The sequence below is a fragment of the Cavia porcellus genome, unplaced genomic scaffold (genome assembly GCF_034190915.1).
Source record: "Cavia porcellus strain 051 isolate PalLab524CR breed Dunkin Hartley unplaced genomic scaffold, mCavPor4.1 scaffold_14, whole genome shotgun sequence".
Lineage (NCBI taxonomy): Eukaryota > Metazoa > Chordata > Mammalia > Rodentia > Caviidae > Cavia > Cavia porcellus.
This window is the reverse complement of record NW_026947497.1, coordinates 69,323,999-69,338,039: the sequence shown is the minus strand read 5'-3', so window position 1 is coordinate 69,338,039 and position 14,041 is coordinate 69,323,999. Positions and strand designations below refer to the sequence as shown.

Genomic DNA, 14,041 nt, shown 5'->3' with positions numbered 1-14,041 from the left:
GCTCATTCAAGTCTATTACAAAATATAAGATTTAGTGCAATCACTCCATTAATCTTTCCTTCCTCCTTCCCCACCCTCCACAAACTCTGTGCTGCTCATGAGCTGATCATAGTTTGCTCTGGATTATTTTTTGTGGTCTGTATCTTGTATTCCATTCTGATAGACCATGACAGCTTTGAGGGAGGGGTAAAAGTAATGTTCAAAGTATTTTGTACAGCAGGAGTCAGCTGTGAAATGCATTTCTTGCAAAATGTTTACTGAGTAAATGAATTTGGCTTGAAAATATACCGATACTAATTTACTGAGAGTTTATTACTATGTGATGCATAGTATCTCTTAATTTCACCAATAAACCCTTGAGGTTATTATCATTGTTATCTCCTTCAACAGCTGAAAACACTGAGACTGAAAGTTCATTCAGTGTCACACAGCTAACAGAACAATAGGCTGGGATTCAAACTTAGGTCTATCTGCTGAAGTGTGTGCTAGGAGTTGATTTGCTCCAGTTTATAAAAACTGGTTGTTAAATTTCAGAAAATTTGCCAAATTTTTGGAAAGCATTATTAAATTTAAATCATATAAACATATTATAAATTATTTGAAAAATGATAATACCACTTATTACTCTTTTGATGTTTTATCACCAAATGCACTCTTGATGTTATTTATCTTTCTTACAGTTGCATTAGAAATAATTTATGGTATTGTGCATCCCTTCCAAATTGGATAGTCAGTAATGTTACCTTGGCAGCTTGTGATTGGCCATGGTGGAAGTATTTTACCCAGGATATTGACAAACAACCATTGAAGGCTTCCTGCCTGATAGCTGCTTGTTAAACACATGTAAGCTCATCTCTGGCCTCTCCTGAAAGCTGGCTTCTGCTTCAGTCTAGTGCCAAGAATGCATAGACCCTTCTATTTCCAGGCCGAACCTTCACCCACTGTAGGCTAACTTTGGACCATCACAGATACACTGCTTTCCATAACAAAGAATTGACTTCAAGAAGATGCCTTTGAGCTTCAGAGATGGAAGGAAAATAAGTCTAGTAGTTATTATATTCCTGTACACATATATCCTGTATCTGTACCCATATAGCCTGTATCTTTACCACAGATTTATAAACTTCATTGACCAAGAAATATATGGTAAGACTCTGACACAATCAAATAGGGGTTCCAAAATGTGGACAGAGAAATCTATTTGCCCAAATTCACATTACTGTAATAACCAATTCTTTTACCTATCTTTGGAACCTGGGTTTTCACATGCATGGTTTCCACATTGTGTACATTTTATATGTTCTCATGAAATGAGAACCAAACTTGGAATCAGAAGTCATAAACTTTAGTATTAGTTTTGAGCCTCAGTTTCCTCATCTGCCCAAAAAGAATTTCAACATTCGTTAAACATCTTTCTGTCCCTTTATCTAAATGATACTACCATTTGCTTCTCTTCCTTAAAACTCAGTTCCTGTACCTATAAAAAAAATAAGGCATGGAACTTGGTGAAGTTCCTGACAACCTCCACGGCTCTTTAAGCCTGTGAATTCATGTGAAAATCCATGTTTGTACTCAGCATTCCACTCCTATAGGATAGTGTCATTCTTTGTCATCAGAAAAGCACCAAGGGGCTAGGACCACCCTGGGAGATGGAACAGTCAGGAGCCTTAATAGCCTCAAGGGGAGCCTGTGCAAAGCAAAGGAGGTGTAGGGACAGGAAGACCTTCTCTACTCTTTCCTTTACACAATCTGGAAAGCTAAAGACGTGAGGGCACAATCTGTACCGGGGTATTGGTTTAGTACCCCTCACTGGGTCTTTAGTCATAGGGGTTGGGAGAAAAACAGCATAAGACATAAGACTAGTGACCTTTCTACTGGATTGGGAGGACAGAGGGCTGATGGTACTAAGCAGAGGATTATTGTAGGAGCCTCTGGTCCTTAGGTTGGGAGTGCAGAGCAGATCAGATAGAGTATCTCCCTCCTCACCCTTGACTTACCTGTTGACCTGGAATGAAGTGATCTTTGTATCTTCATGGGAAACCAGGAAGTATCCTCAACTCCTCACAGGCACATCATCCTCATCCTCTTCCATGTAGCTGCTGATAATTTCCCAATGACAAAGCTCTGTCACAGCCAAAATCTCTTTTGACCCAGAAGATGAATGTGAAATAGGTGTTATTACTTGTATTTTGCAGAGAAAGCTTTAGAGATGCAGTCAGAGAATTGATAGAATTTGTTCAAAAATTACTTATGTGTAGAGCTAAGATTATGCATACTTCCTTTTGCAGTTTTTTAATGTTTATTTCTGCAGTACGGGGATTGAATAGAGGACCTTTGAACTGAAATAAATCTCTTTCCCTTTGTACTTGTTTTGTTTTGTTTTTTGGTACTGGGACTCAAACTCAGGACTTTGTGCTTGCCAGGCAGGCTTTGGGCACTGGCCGTTTTGTATGTGTTTTTGAGGACAGGGTCTCGCTATGTCACTAAATGGCTCAGACCAGGCTGCAACTTACAATTCTCTTTTCCTCCGCCTCCCAACTTTGGCTCTGGAAGTGGACTGGAACACTTTTCTGTCCCCAAATGACCTTCACCTGATGATGTCAAAACTGTTAGCCGAGAAGTTCTTGAACTGTTGCTCAACTGAAAATCCACAGAATGACACTACGGAAAGAAAGAATCGACACATTCTTGGACTTAGTGAATCCTAGAGGTCAAAGGAATCCTACAGAGTCCTAGATCAAGCCCCTGCAATTTTCAGAAGGGAAAAATGGAACCCACAGTGGTGTGTGGCATGTCAAACTTTGCGCACAGAGTCAGGGCCAGTGCTGTGACTAACATGCACCTGCTGCCTTCACCTTCTGGTCATTGGCACTGCTCAAACGTTGTCCACTTGTGGCCCCTTTTTTACCACCAGCAGCGCTGAGAGATCACAATTACTTTAAAACCCTGGACTATCATTGTAAAGAACATGTAACATTTTCTACCAGCAAAGGCATGGTACTAGAGAACCCGGGATGGAGGGAGGCCAGCATGCTCCAATCTCAGCTGTCACTTTGCATTTGATCTACTTTGTGCCAGCAATTAGATTTATTGCGGGCAAAACCGGTGACTCATGTTCTTCTGACGTCAACCAACTAATTTATTTTGCCATAGCCTGGTATGCACAAATGTTGAGTGAGTGATAAAAAAAAAAATAGAGACCCCTCTATCATTTAGAACCTTAAAGTTGGTCTTTACCAAGCCTAAAGAGTTACTCAAATTCATAAAAAAATATTTAGCCCAAATATAGCCCATCAGAATTTATTTTAGGAATCACCAATTATAACCCAGTCTGGAAGACTAGAAAAATATAAGAAAAATTGTCTCATTTGGGAGTTACCTGTCCTGGGTTTATTCCCACTTCTTTTATTAGATTGACCTGTCATTTCTGGCAACCCATTTTCCATCTCTCAATCACTTATCTGTATCTAACAAATGAGAAGGTTAAAGAGGAGGACTTTTGGAGAAGTATCTATTTTGATGGGCTTGGGCTCCTTATTAGATTATACTTTTATCAGAGGCTGCTGTTATATCTCAGTTTTTCTATATGGTTTTGCTGTTTTGAAGATGAGATTTGGTCAGTGGTCTCACAGGATGCTTCTCTGTTTCTAAAAATGTAAAGAAAGCTAAGATGATCTAGTCCTACTTAATCCGCATGAAGTTAACTTTAGAATCAGCAGTGCAGCAAGTTTCAAGATTTGTTATGACTTCAGCTTTTTCTCTTTCCTTTGTGACATTCCTTGTGAAATGCATTTCCAGACCAGCTGGACAAGCTAGCTACTGCAACCCCAAGAAGTAAAGATGAATTCATGGAGAAAGCCCACAGGGCTAAAAGCAAGTGAGACATTTTGTTTTAAAATTCATAAATAGCTGGCTCAAGATTCAGCTAGCAGATACTTTGGACCTGGATGGATCTTGAGTTTCTTCATTCATTTCCTCAACCAATATTTCCCAGATATCCACACAGTGCCAGGCGCTTTGCCATCTTGTGGGAAAACAGGGATAAATTTAATCCCTCCTCGATCATAAGGAGCTTAGAGTTCTTTGCAGAGATGATTTGAAATGTGCATAGATTTGTGTAGCTTACGGCACAGGCTTCAGTGCCATAAAACTCTGGGCTGTTCAGAAGAAAGTGAGATTCCTTTCCACTGAAAATGCTTCATGGAAGGACTGACTTCTTAAATCGTGGTGATGGTCAGGCAGAATTTTGACTGAGAATTAATGATCAAGAGATTAGGAAACTTACTTCTCTATGATTCAGTTTTTCATCTGTAAAATGGGATGGTAGTGTCAACCTCATAGACTTTTTTGTGAGTAATACATGGATTCGTATGTATAAAAAGCTCTTAGAAAAGTACCTGGGACATTGTTAAGGCTCAAAAACATCAATCATTATTTTTATTCTTAGCATCTGCGTGAAATTACCAAAAAGTTTCATGTAATCTCAAAAGAGAAAACCATGGAAGAGGAGTCATGCTTGTGGAATTCCTTTGTATTCTTTGCTGGGGCTTATACTGTAGAGACCACAAATGTGCTTTTCATTCTTTCCCTCACTCCCCACAATGTATCTTTCTATGTCTCTCACACACAGTCACACACACACACACACACACACACACACACACACACACACACACACATTCATTTCTGTCTGTAGAACCTGGACTGTTTATCAAAAGCCCCAGGTGTGGGAGTGTTTCAAATGATTTTTGGAAACTGAAATGATTTCAGAGATAATAGGCATCAAGAATGTGGGTGTAAAATACAAACAATAAGCAAGTTCATTTCGAAATCTTTACTTTTAAAAGAGATGGGATTTTCATTTTTATTGCTTTTTTTTTTCCAAAAGCATCATCATTTATGTGGTTTGAGAATGATCGTTCCTCTGGAAATTAGACATCACAACACAGAACACAGAGATGTAGCTGATTAAGGGTATGAAAGATTCAATCTCTTTTAAGCAAGGCTGCGTCTTCTTTCAGGCATGGCAGCCTACAAGAGTGAATTTGCTTTGAGTCAGATATTTTACATAAACCAAAGAGGTTACCCCTAAGATGAACTGTCTGGCTTATTGTTCCCCACCCCCATGGTGTCCCACATACCATGACAGGAAGGCATTAGCAGTTTCAAGACTTAAACTTTCTCTCAAAAATTTCTTTTCTTAAACCAAGCACAGTTTCTACATTAAAAAATAATTGTCACTGTGTTCTGTTGTAATGAATGATTTGGGGCATGTTGTCCAAGGAAGTGTGGCAAGTAGTAAGGAAGGATTTTCCTCCCTGGATTTCCTTGTGTTTTGGCCTCTTTGTTCATTGGTGAATAAGGACAGGAATTATCAGGAGTTGGCCAAGATTGGGATTTTCAGGGATTATCTAGTTCACCCCCATTTACCTATTTTATTACACAGCTGGAACCACTGAAGGCCAAAGAAAGAAAGAGATTTGTTTAACAAAGGTCCCATAAGGGTTAGAACCCAGAATATTTAATTCATACAGAGTCCAGGATTACAATACTAGGACAAAAATTAAAACTCTAACCCATGTTATGGCCTTGACATCAGTGTGCTCATAAAACAATCAAAGTACAGTGACATGACACAATAGTATCTGACCTGCCAGGACTGTTACGGGGATAAGTAAGAATCAAAGTGAAATATTCTTGTAAAATCTTAAAACACTAGGTGCTCGATAAAGATGGTAGAACATCTACTCAAGTCAAGGGAAAATGAGAATCATTTTCTTCTAGCAAATAAAACAGAATTACAAAATTCCCAAAGCCATTTTAAATGTCAGTTTGCCTAGATGCCTTCCCTTATGATGAAATTTCCTTTGCATAATTCAATACTAGGAAGTTTCTTGTTATTCTAGAACTAAAGATAACTTGTCTCAGTCTATCATACAGCTAGGAATCTACAACCAAACAAAAGTTGTGGCTGAAGTCACGTGGAAAAACACCAAGTTTTTCCAGTGGCATTTGGTGACCTAACCAGGACAGGAAGTTAACTTTAAGCAGAGTATCCCTGATCAAGCACTACACTCTAGATTGGCTAACACTGGAAAATGTGGCTGAATTCAGTAAGAAGGTACATTAGACTCAAGAATGGAGGTAATGTGGCTCAGGGGCCTTTCAAGATATAAATTTAAAACAAGTATAGTCATTTGTAGGATTGAAGAAGATGCATTTCATGCTTGTGGAATCAGGAACAAATTTGTTTGGATCCATGAGGAAATTCCAATAAGGCAGAGTATGGTAAAATTTTTCAAATAATCTAAGCTAATAAAACATGGGTCCAGACTGCCTTGGCCTCGTGAGTACCCCATTGCAAAAGCCTTCCACAGAGACTAGGGAAGGGATGTAAAGGAAAGATCCACACCAAAAGGTTCTGTGGACTGGGAAAATGTCTCCTTGGGCCTGCCACATCTCCCAAATCTCAAATTCCTTTTTATAAAAAAGAAGGGTGTTACAAGAGTCACAGGAGACAGGATGAAAATAGACGGAATACAAAGTCCTTGGGAGGCCTCACAAGCCCACCTGCCTGTACTGGGAAAATACTGGGACTCTACACTCATGGAAATAAAGGGGAAGTAGATTTTCAATGCAATAAAAGGCACTGCCTCTGATCTTGTATTTAGTCATTATTGTGGAAGTCCTTGCTTTCTGATGGATGGTGAGTATTCTTTAAGCACGAAAGCTTCCGTAGCTGTGGGGATGTGATCCAGATTATGCAGATGGAATTGTTCAGTGTGGCACTGGCCTTGGGGGAACTCAAGGCCTGATGTGCCACATACAGCAGCACTGGCAAGGGGTCAGGAGTAGGGATTTGTGCTGCTGATGTGATTGTAAGAATGTGTCTTGGAATTTGAATTGCTGCTTTGAAAGACCAATGGGATCATTAGGGAGCTCTTCACTGTGAATGAAAATGGGTGCCATGGAATGCTTATCCCAGGAGATTCAAAGTCCAGGGCAAAGGTGGAAGAGGATGCACTCCATAAGCTCCTTTAGAAAAGTTCTATATGATGGCTCTGAGACGGGCTGAAGCAAAGCAGCCTGTTTTGTTTGGAATAAACATGCTTTTTGCAAAATTATGTGACTATAATAGCAGGGTGATCATTTTTACTGACCATAATTTCCATCTTGCAAAGTAATGATCCAAGGTGAGCACTTTGGGTAAAAATTTTGGGGTAAATCCCATGGATTCAGTAATCATTGACACACATACAGATGCTCAGACTTTAGAACAGAAAACAGCACTGAATTTAATGCCATTCCTCCATTTTTTTTTTTTTTTAATAAAGAGAGCAGAGGCCTGGAAGGGTTATGCCAAGGTAATAACCAACAGCCATTAATTCTGATCTGTAAGAATCTGTCAACAATTGACTTTATAACATCAGGTCACAGATTTTGATGTAATGTTACATTATATATAAAGTTAGATGGTAGTTACAAAAACCCTGTACTTGGACTCAACAGAACTGGGGTCTGTTGAGATCTCTGGTTTTTTCACTGTCACCATCTTTCTACTTTTATTAGCATTGGGTCTCCTCATCTCTAAAATGGGGAAGATAATGCTTGTGTGATTGATCTCACAAGTTCTGGTAAGAAGCAAGAGAGAGAAAGGATGTGAAAGTGGTTTATAAATTTTACTGTGCTATATAAGTGGTAGGGATTCTTCCTCCTAGTGTGTTGATGCTACAGACGGCACCAGGAGGACGTGTGTACGTTCCGTTGCTTCTCTGTCCATGAGGGTACTTTGCATGAATCTGTCCACAGACCCTATCTCTTAACCACTTTCACAAGCTAGTGAGGTGTTGGGTTACCTCAGTGTGGATGCTCTCAGCAGACCCATGTGCTCCCTGGATCGGGACGCTGAATTTCTGGTTCTACACTCGCACACAGCTAAGAAAAGGAGAAAGTTACAAGTTTAGTCATGCACTCAGCAGATATTTAGATGTTTAACTCCTCGTATTCATAAATATTGATGAAATAAATAAGGAAAAAAACCAAAGGCTTCCAAATTTTGTTATCAGAACCAAAAAAGAAAGAATTTGAAAAAGAAAACTCCAGTATAATCACTGGAGGAGAAAAGAATGAGAGAGAGAGAGAGAGAGAGAGAGAGCAGATGGAATGGGTGGGTTGTTAAAGCCTTGGTATCTTATCTCTGGAATGTTATTGATGATCTGAGTGTAGTGTGAGACCTTAAGTGAAATGAATTGGTGGTTTCAGTTCCGGAAATGGTATGCAAAGAAAAAAAACTTGCTCTTTGAAATTCAGCACTTCCTTGTCTGTGCTTCAGGAAGCCACACGCCTGACGCTGAGCGTGGAAAGTGACTCATTTCTGACCCTTTGAGTTTAGCCTCACCAGCCCCCATACTGTGTGCAGGTTCTGGGCCTAATGGGAAACCAGAATGGGGTCTGGCCTACCCTGGAGAAGGAGGGTCAGACAGACACCACTGATGCACCTCTTTTTTAGGATGTTTGGCTTTCTAGAAGGTTCTATGGACAATGGACTTTCCAGACTAGGAATCTCTAAAGCATTTCAACTTGCAGTTGGCAAGACATGAGCGTCCTAAAATGGCAAAAAATACTTCCCAAAACTTTCTTTTTCAGAGTCACATAAAAGGAAATTGGTCATCTGCCCCATTTGATGGAGTATGACCCCGAGGTGGAAAAGAGATGTTTCCTCGCCAACAAGCCTTTGGAAGCAATAGGTCATTTTTCTCCTTCACTCTCCCAACAGCCTGTTGCCCCTGTAAGACTGGGTCAGTCGAAGGAAGGAAAAAGCAAGTTGGAGACTAAAGTATATCCAATAAACTGAAGCATGAAACCCACGAAGCCAGGAAGTTCAGATCTGGAAGTGACCATGTCAACTCTGAGCCTTTAGAGCTCAGGTAAGAGGTATCCAGGTCTTCTGCAGACCATCAATCTCAGCAAGGGAAATCACCCCCAAACAGCCTCAGTGCGTGAAAGAAATTTGAAAGAAAGTTTGAGCGGGAAAAAAAGGAAAAGAAGTTGGCCTATGGATGATGAGAAGATTCTGATTTAAATCAAAAAGCAATGAGAGACAAGGTGGTGATGTGCAAAGGGGAGAGCGAGCCAGCAAACACCTGGTTTGGGGCTGGCATATCTGAGTTTAGTAGCTCTGTGACCTCTGGCAAGCCACACCTGTAAAATGTGAACACAAAACATGAGATCACCTATGTGGTATAATGGTAAGGGCTATGCAAAGCTTTATCATGACTTAAATCACACCTAACTTCTGTTTTTCTTTCTGCAGTGCTAGAGATTGAACCAAGGCCCAACACATGTCAAATGCTCTACCGTCTCACATATAAACTCTTAAGTGTTAATCATTCACTTGCGTTAGAAGTGGAGTTCTACGTTTCAGCATGAAAAAGTCATTAATCTACCCAATTTCCTAATCTGGAGAGCTTTCATAAAACATACTAAACCACATTTTAAATTTATTGGCATGTTACTTCCAAAAAAAGATTTAAAGTAAGTTAATATTAGACATAGTTATAACAGAATCATTAAAATACTGATAAAAATTTATTAAGACCCTGACATGGAAGAAGAAGACAGAAGGAAAACCCAGGATAAGGATGATTTTAATGTGACCTTTTTGAGCTTTCCAGCAGTCTAGAAGAAAGGGGGAAATGTATTATTTTGTAGCTTTCTTCATCTAACAAGGCAGGAATGATTAAGGATCAAGGTCCAATCAAATCTTTCCTACCTTTATCTTCTCAGCAGATATATCATGTGCTTCTTTGTTTAAAGGATACAGAAATAGGATCTAAGATGGAGATTCAATAAAGCTACTATTCCAGTCTAGCGACTTGGTGATATTTCCTTCTGTGAATCAGTGCTTGCTTTCCAGAACTCAACAAACAGCAAAGTGATTAATAGAAAGAGCAGATTCCTTAAAAAAAAAAAAAAAAAAAAAAAAAAAACAGGGCAGTGAAAATCAGTGTGTGTTCCTGGCTGGGCTGGACTGTGGTCTTGGTAGGTAACCAAGGCAGGCACCTTTTTTTGGGGGGTTTCAAGCAGGCCAGCCAATATGCTAGGCGCCTCGTACAAGGTCACTGGGTGTCTCTGAAACTGATTGTGCATCCTGAGTTCTTTAATATGATTTTTTAGGTCACAGTGTTCTAGGCAGAGCTCCCTGTTGATGTACATTGCTCATGCAAGATTTAGATCACCTCTTTTCGGGCAGAGCTCCATGGAAACACCACCCATGATTTCTGAAATGGAGTCTGATTGGGTACCTGTAATGCCCAGCTGGAGTGGAGAGCAATCTCCACAGCTGACACATTGCTGGACAGTTGGTGAGCTGAGTCTCCCAGAACCTAGTCCTTGTAGGCTATTATTATTCTAATGCTGAAGTAAATTCTTGTTTACACAAAACTGCTAGGGAATGGACTGTTCTAAGGAATGGAAAATTCTGGTTCATCTGGTTACCATCCATATCATTGACTGATTCTTGGTTTCCAAATCAGTAAGTTACAACACACTTTGCTAAACACTAAATTGATACTGACTATGACTGAAGCTTTCTTTGGTGATTCATAAGGTACTTCAGGATCTGTTAGCACCTAATCGTATTAAGATCATTGAGAGTTTTGTACTTTTCATTTTCAGGGTAGAAATGCAGAAGGTGGGGAGAACATGGCTGAATCTGTAGCTAACCCTCAACCAGGTCATTGCAGTCACTGTTGCTAGGAAGTTGTATCATTTACCCTTGCCATCAGTTTGTTGACAAGCTAAATAATAAACATAGCTCTATGAGCACGGTGCCTTCTATAGAGTAAGCTGCTGTGGTACCAGTAATTTTTTCCCCTCAAGAACATCAAAGAAAAAAAGAAAAAAAAATCGGTTGTATTTAACTACCCATTCTGGTGCTCGAACAAATTCAATTTACAGAGCATTAGCTCTGGCAGGGATCACAGAAGTAATGTGCCTAATTTTATCATTTCTCACAAAACCCTGGCCCAGAGAAGAAAAGCGTCTCCTCTAGTGGCTGTTGGAGCTCGAGATGACAGTAAACCCGCATTTTCTGGGGGTACATACCAGTCTCTGGTTTGCGGAATGATTCCTACCACATGCATAAGTTTGTGCCCAACAGACATGGAGGAGAAATTGGCCCTTTGCTCAGGGACTCTAAGAACTTACCATATCAATCCTGATTGAAGGTCATCAAAGTCTTCTGCTGTATGCAAGCCCTGTCTCGGGCCCTGAGAAGTTCACAGGGTAAAGGACTCACACAGTCCCCAGGATTCATTCAGCATGAAAATCTTTCCAAAGTAGCAAAGAGCCATGAAACTCCCCACATCAGCAAGAGAAAATTTTCAAAAAGTCACCCAGACAGGTTTAGATTTCCAGCTTCTTCTTTGGCTTCACCTATATTCTGAAGCTTGAATCCTTCCTATCTCTGCCTCTTGAGTTATTTTTGAAGGTAACTCAGTATTCACTGAACTTCCAAATTCATTTACTGTAAACTCCTCCCTCTGAAGGAAGGGGAAGAAGGAAACTAATGATTGTAATGCTGATTACATTTTTGAAAGGCAGGAGCTTCTCTGTTGGTTTAGAAGTATTTTCTTGTTCTCAGTTTCAAATTCTGACAGGTCCCCTTTCCTTTTATACTCTTTGAGCTTTCCCTCCTGTCTTTGATCCTGGGACTGGAAATCTGCTGTTTGCACATGAGAGACCAAAGGGCAGGGATCTCCACCACTGTCCAGAATAGAGATAGAAATCTTGCATGAAATCCCAGGGTCTGAGGCACCCAGCCCTTCTATAACTGTTACCAGAACAGTGCATTTGCTATCTGGACTTGGATATTTCTTTAGCTCCAGGAAACTTCTTTTCAGAAATATCTCTGTGTGTTTTTGTTTGTGTGTGTATGTACATGTTTTTCTGCTTTCTGCAAATGCCGTGTGTTTATTATAAATAAACACTTGGTCACAGAATCTCCTAGGAAGGGATCATTGAGGTTATGTGTCCGACCCTCCATGAGGCTTGAGTTACTGCCCAGCTATTCCACCAGTGGTTAATCAGGTCAGAAAGGGAAGCGGTTAGGAAGCAAGGCTCTCCTTACTTTCCACCTCATCTCTTTACGAGACACTCTGGGCCTCCACTGTCTACTGGTGTACTCCGAACTATGGAGATTGGCCCTAAAGAGGGAGGAGCAGAGCCTGGCAAAAACTGGCATGGAATTCTTTTTTTAAAAAAATTAAATAATAAGGCAAGTTTCTCATTGGGACTGATTCCTGTTTTGTGCCATCTTCCAACACAGAAGAAGAAAATCTCCTTTTTCCTCTTGGCTTCTCTCTGCTGTGAACCAACACACTCCTTCCCATCTCACTGCCCTGTGCTTTCACCTCTCTGTACACTTCCTCCAGCATTGTTGTAGCTGACATGGTTGATCCTGTGTCTATTGGTTGGTTACATTTTCTTTATGAAATATTCCTTACGTCCTTATCAGGACCTTCCAACCTTCATATCCAAGGGCTTTTCTCCCTATGTCTTGAATTACTTGTCAATATTATTTTAGGCATCTTGCTGACCTTCTTCCCTGGAGTTCGACTCTCTGAGGATAGGAACCATTGTATTCCTCCCTGTATGCTTCCTAGCACCAAGTACCAGGCTTAGCATGGTTGTAACTGGTCTCAAAACAGGCCTTCTGGCTTGAACTAAAATTTCAGGTGACCTCTGCTAGCCTGGTAGACAGGAAAGGCTGTGTCTTTGCTCTTTCTTCCTTCCCTGAAAGCTGAGGTAGGGATTATTCCTGTCCTGACCTCTGGCCTGAATCCTCACAAGTCTGTCCTGAGTACCACGCCCACAGGAGAATGGGGTAAGAAAAGATGGTGCTGGAGTCGGGGTACATAGCGGACCCTGTGTGCCTCCCTCTCACAGCACTGGAAAGTTACAGGAATGTATAGCCGTGCTGTGGCTGAGCCAGCTCCAAACCTGTTTTGCTGGAGACTTTTTCTCTTAGCAGGTATGTTGGGGTGTTATGAATGTTGCCAAGTGGAACAGGAGGACACCCAACCCATACTCAAGTTTTATTTATCCCAGGGCAGCAGGCCTGTAAGTTGAGGGTTCTATACCCCCTTTTGATCATGAGCCCAGGATTCCTTTGCATTACCTCAGGAAGCCAAGCCAAGAAGGCTTTCTGAATCCAATGGCAATAACCTATTGTGATTTATGGATCCTTAGGTGCTGGGACATCAAAGCCAAAAATACCCTTAAAAATCACCTTATCTGATTCTTCTTTTCAAAGACAAGTCACCAGTCCATGTGTAGTTCCCTTGTCTTTTGCAATGAGGGATAAACTGTATTTCACTCATTTAGTAATAAATTCATCTACCTACCCATCCCCCCATCAGTGATCTAGCCACTGACTCACTTATGGAATATTCGGTAATATGAAACAGCCAGTCTGTGCTTGGCTCTAAATAAAAAATGAATAAGACATGACCTCTGCTCTCCAAGAGTTTATTATATATGCACACACATCTACACACACAAATACTTATGATTCAGTATGATGTGTTATCGTGCAAGTATGAACAAAGCATGTTATGAGCACCTAGAAGGCGGTGACTAATCCGCTCTGCCTGGAAGCGTGAGGGAAGACTTAAAACATCAAAGTAAAGGAGAGAGCTCTAGAAAGAAAGAGAGAGGACAGAGATCACAGAGAAGGGTGACTGTGCAGGCTTGGGAAAGTGTGAAGCACTCTGGGACAGCAGCGAGCAGCCGGGCGGTACTGCTGAAGACAAGACGGCTGCCGTATGAGGTGGAGAACGCGGACTCCGATGGGTGGAGGTGATATGGAAGCCAACTGTGGCATCTCCACCACTGTGCTGGCAGTGTGTGCTTGGGCTTGGTGCTGGCAAGGAGCTTTTGCATGTTTTCAGAGGAGACAGTGGCACATTACACCTAGCTAGTGTTAAAACCTCTTTGCCCACAGTGACAGGAGCCAGAGACTGCTGGAGTGGGAAGAGGA

General features: G+C 40.9%; 1 long non-coding RNA gene across 1 annotated transcript; it reads right to left on the bottom strand.

The window, feature by feature from the left end:
- Positions 1 to 4,819: 4,819 nt before the first annotated feature.
- On the bottom strand, positions 4,820 to 11,687 carry LOC106025066 (uncharacterized). Its single transcript, XR_001198655.2, has 4 exons — positions 11,209 to 11,687; positions 9,773 to 9,958; positions 7,857 to 7,935; positions 4,820 to 5,031 (listed from the first exon to the last, which is right to left on the bottom strand). It is a non-coding gene; the product is annotated as an uncharacterized LOC106025066 (long non-coding RNA).
- Positions 11,688 to 14,041: the final 2,354 nt, after the last annotated feature.